The 5207-nt window shown below is 48.0% G+C and overlaps 1 long non-coding RNA gene across 1 annotated transcript; it reads left to right on the top strand.

Moving 5' to 3' along the window:
• Positions 1 to 4137, top strand: LOC106804750. The gene is made up of 2 exons (XR_001393362.1): positions 1 to 87; positions 2745 to 4137. It is a non-coding gene; the product is annotated as an uncharacterized LOC106804750 (long non-coding RNA).
• The last annotated feature ends 1070 nt before the right edge of the window (positions 4138 to 5207 follow it).

Below are 5207 nucleotides of genomic sequence, written 5' to 3'. Positions count from 1 at the left end.
CAGAGCGAACGGCTGAGGTCGATGGAGGAACGACATCGGCAATGCCAGCAGGAGGAGGCAGACAGGAGAGCCGAGCACGAATGATCGGTGAGCACTTCTCACCTAACGATGCTGGCGCGAAACCCGCTCTTATATAGCCCGCGTACAATAGTGTTGCATCGTAGGGCTGCGGGCTAATTAGGGCTTTGCGACTTATTGTCTAAACTTCTATCTTTAAACTTAAAGCCCCGTGTTTCGACTTGGTCCGCTACATCTTGATAGGAAAGTCCGTACTCACGTACGTCTTCTGGGTAGGTAACTTTTTGATCTTTCGTCCGTGTCTATTTATATGTTTCCGAAAACCGCCCAGCGACATTTCAATCCTACCCCCGGCCAATCACCGTTTGTGTCTATGGGGTTAGGGTGCTCGCGGTGGGTTACATTTCAATAACAACAATAACTAGCTAGAGTTAGAAATTTAGACAATTAGTCGCAAAGCCCTAATTAGCCCGCAGCCCTACGATACAACAATAGCAACGCTAAACCGAGCCATACAGTTGCGGTGCATAAACCAGTGCGGGTAGCACATTAGGAACGCTATATATACCGAACTGCGGATTGACTCACTAAGCATAAACCAGTGCGGATAGCATGTTAACAACGCTATATACCGAACTGCAGCTTGACTTTGCTAAGCATAAACCAGTGCGGGTAGCATGTTAACAACGCTATACCGAACTGCGGATTGACTCACTAAGCATAAACCAGTGCGGGTAGCACATTAACAACGCTATACCGAACTGCAGCTTGACTCATTAAGCATCAACCAGTGCGGGTAACTGGCAAGCTTCCGGGTGTGAGTCGATCGCGAGATGTGTTTAATTTCGGAAGGAAAAATTCGTTAGTTTCACAGCGGAATTTATAGCGTATAGTGAAGCCAGGCTATGATGCATCGCGTAGCGCAAGCTGCGCATCACCAACCAGGGCCGTAGCAGATTCTTGGGGGGGGGGCAAAATTTAATGACTCAACTGTGTAATGATGAGCGAGTGTTCAGTGTTCAGCTCTTGATCGACGTTCATAGTGTGGTAGAGGTGGGTCTGAGACAAGGCTTTCACGGATAAGTGACCCCAAAATTATTTACGATTATTAGCTCAGCTTTTTTTTATTTTGCTCCAAAAGCTAGGGGGGCAGCTGCCCCTCTTGCCCTACACAGGCTACGGCCCTGCCAACACTGTTGCGACGCATCCCCCCCCCCACCGCGTGCAAGCGCCCCGCACGCCTCGGGATGGGCACGGCCAGGCCCATCGTGTAAAACTACCTGACCTCCCACCAGAGAACGGCGCGCGTAAGCTAGTAGTGAGCGGTGTGACTCACTGCGAGCGCGCGCTCCCGTAAAACATGTGGCGGGCAGCGATCCCGCCACGTACACACACACACCCCCCCACCGACGCATCGCATGAGTCATCATCATCGTCCACGCGAGGGTTCCCCCGCACACCGCGATGACCGCCTCCCGCGTGCCGCGGAAGGAAGGAGGGGGTGTGAGAAGGAAATATCATCTCCTTTTGGGCTGGGCGCGAACTTTCGATTCTATGACCGACGTCGCGAGAGACCGGCGTGCTTATAGGTTACCGAGTACGAGGTCAACTATTTAAATCGGAGCGAAGGGCTGACGATCAGACGGGGCTACGATGATTAGACCTACGGGAGTCCGATATGCAGCTGTTAGAGAGTGACTCAACCTTATACGTGCAGCGCGAAAAGAAATCCAACCCGGCGCACACATGCCGCCGTGAGATGACAGACAGTTGGGCGGAAGTCGTGCTTTCCGGAGCGTCGGGAAGCGAGGAGTCGGTGTAGATAGAGATGCTCTCTAATCTCCTTTTTTCCATAGGGAGTACATACGCCCTCTTTCTCATTCGGTGACCTCATCAGCTCTACTGACTTCTACGCCCACAACATTGTTTTTCTATCACACGGCACGACGATGTTAACTATCGACTTTTCTTAAATTTTAATTAGAATTTATATATATATATATATATATATATTTATTTATTTATTTATATATAAAATTTAATTTAATTTAATTTAATTGTCTCCATCATGAGACACCGCCATCACCTCTATCATCTGCTATTCCCATACCGTCTCCCTGCCAAATACTTTCAATTTCATTTACCCATCTACTCTCATACCCTTTCCTCATCCACCTCCATCACCGCTGCTTCGTTTTCCTCACGCCGTGTGTTTCGTTCTCCTCACTTCCTCCTCGTGGATAAATTCTGCACCATTCAGCAAGTCATTGGTCTCACTTACGTCGCAAAAAGAAACCGGAGCCGCTAGGGCAGGCGTGGGATATGTGAGACGACGATGAAATTGCAGCTTAGTATTACAGGTCGCTTATAGACATAACATCTCAGACTGTCTCCAACGCCTGCACCACCGTTGTGAAACAAATCTTGCTCCCTTCCTCGCGCGTGTCTCCACTGCGAAACAAACGCTTTCCTTCCCAAACATCATGAAAACACACCAGCTAGTACGTCATATCACTGACGTGTCCGATGCCTATGGAGAAATGGCGTTTTTGACAAATCACCGTCGCATTGTCGTATAACGTGAGGAATATAGACTCAAATCGTGATTATGTTGCAAAAATCATAAACCGATGAATCTCCCTAAAATGTAAATGTTCAACGCCTAGCTCATCGTCTTAGATCACATTGTGCTCTCTAAGGTTCTAACAGTGTCGTTGCATTTACAGGCTCAAAGGCAACAGTCGGACATTAATCTGCAAGCACCAATGATTAGCGGGTCCGTCAATCTACTCTCAATCATTCTCCGGTGTCTTATTCGCTTCGTGGAATTTATCCTTCACTCACGAACAAAGGAGGCTTATTGAGCGCATCGGCTTTATACAAATGGATCGTGTGTCCACGCTTCGAAGCGAGGGCTGTTTTGACATTGAAATGCGTGCTCTAATGTTTCATCATTAGACTGCTATCGGAGGATGCAGAGGTAAATACTATGCTGCTGTTCTTAGATGGCCCTTGTTTTCGGGCGGCTTTATGCAGAAACAGCAACACTATATTATGGTAACCGCTGAGTGGTAATGGAGTAGGCCCTATATACATCCATTACCACTCAGCAGAATAGTATACTGAAGATTTCACTGTCGAGTTATTCAAAACCTGCAAAATGGTATATTTGGACGCTGGTTTATATATATATATATATAAAATTGTAGTTGGTTTGTATTTAATAGTTAGCTATGGTTATTAGTCATGTCGGTGATGCAGAGTCATATCTGGTATAATCTGTGATAATGAAGTAATGAAGGAACTCACCGTGTCTACTGTCATTTGGAGTGACATACAGGTGAAAGCGATGCATTCAATGCAAAGAGATTACAAGAATTCGCGTATATTCGACAATGTTAGATAGAGTTTTCGAATTGATGACACCGAGCGTTATCCAGACCAGAAGGATGTAATCTGCGCCGATTTGTGCAGTGAACCGATCTATGTTGTGTTCCAATACCAAATATTCACGACTATAATTTATATTATCAAGTAAATATTGTGTGTGATTGCAATTTCGTTCGTATGTTGCAGCGCGTACGTGCATAGCAACCTCCCCAGCTGGCTAGGGCGGTTGCTATGCGTTATGGTGCTGCTATTCCTGTTATGATACAGTATTCTTTTGCGATTATTACATATCATTAATTTACTCCAGTTATGTTACGATTTTATCCTGTGATTTTAAACAATTATGTTCGTTCATGCGCTGTTTTCAATATATAAACAGCATTATAAGAAAGAAATCGCAGCCGCTAGTATAGCAGTTGTGCCGTCGTTATATGGGTGAAAGACTCGTTTCATTCTAGCTACTGTCGACTTATATTTCTACATGATTGTTCCAATAAGTGCGCCGAAGCCTCGGCTAAAAATGTTTACTAACACTGTTGTTACGTGCTTCGCGCATATACTGACAATCGCTTATACGATTGGAGAGGCGGTTACTATAAAGCGGTTACATGTTTGTCGTGACGCGTGAAATGTTTGCATTGTGCTCGCGCACGTTCGGCAAATCAGGCTGCCGTGTCTCCGCGCATGCCTCATGCTTGGTGGCTTAATTTACGGCTAGTTTATCGTTGACGGTATACGGTCTGCGTTTATATCGCTCCGTACGTTCAGCGTGTGACGGCCTGCACCGCCGCCGCCGCCACTGCCGCTGCCGCTGCTCTTCCTACAGGCTAATAATCGGGGTCAATGCCGGCCCCAACCTCCTTTAGAGCCGTGTTTAGAGTCCCGGGCTCAGTTATTTCAGCAGGAACAACACTTATGATCGGTCTAAAATTGACGCGCATTGATAGGAAACCTCCGAGTATTTCTGTCTTTTCCGTGCTATCGGCTACACGTGGCATAGCTGCCACCGATTCACCGGTCTCCGCCGCGGTGGCCCAAATAGGTATCATATATCTCCTAATCATATTATATTATCCCTAGCTATATCGCATCAAGCAACGAGTTACTGATAAGCATGTCCCCAGCCCGTTGGTGAAGAATTTAATAACCATTTGGGCCACCGTACTAGATCGGGGTCGCAGTCACCGCTAGTGACAGCAGCAGTAGCAGCAGCAATAGCACCAGAAGCAGCAGTAGCAGTAGCAGCAGTAGCAGTAACAGCCGCAGCAGCAGTAGCAGCAGTAGCAGCAGTAGCAGCAGCAGCAGTAGCAGCAGCAGCAGCAACATCAGCAGCAGCAGTAGTAGCAGCAGCAGCAGCAGCAGCAGCAACATCATCATCAGCAGCAGCAGCAGTAGCAGCGCACCGGTGAAATCACCCAGAAAAAATGCGCGGCATGCGTACGAGGTGCGCCGCGGGTTGAGCGTGGGCGCGTGTGCGTGGGCGGCAGCGGCGCTACCGACCCACGAGACTACGGCAGCGGCCACTAGCTGCGCCGTGGCCCGCGGCGCTTCTGTCATCGCCTCGACAAAGAAATGTACGACTTCCTTCGGTCGCCTACCCTTACGACACCTTGACCTCGCGAGTGCCAGGCTGTGTACGCTTACTCATCCCTTACTCGATCAAACCCTCCCCCATCCGCCACACACACACCCACACACACACACACACACACACACACACACACACACACACACACACACACACACACACACACACACACACACACACACAGACACACACACATAATATATACACACGC

Source organism: Priapulus caudatus, unplaced genomic scaffold (genome assembly GCF_000485595.1).
Source record: "Priapulus caudatus unplaced genomic scaffold, Priapulus_caudatus-5.0.1 Scaffold0, whole genome shotgun sequence".
NCBI lineage: Eukaryota > Metazoa > Priapulida > Priapulimorpha > Priapulimorphida > Priapulidae > Priapulus > Priapulus caudatus.
Note: the sequence above shows the minus strand (reverse complement) of the source record. Positions and strands in the feature narration are given on the sequence as shown.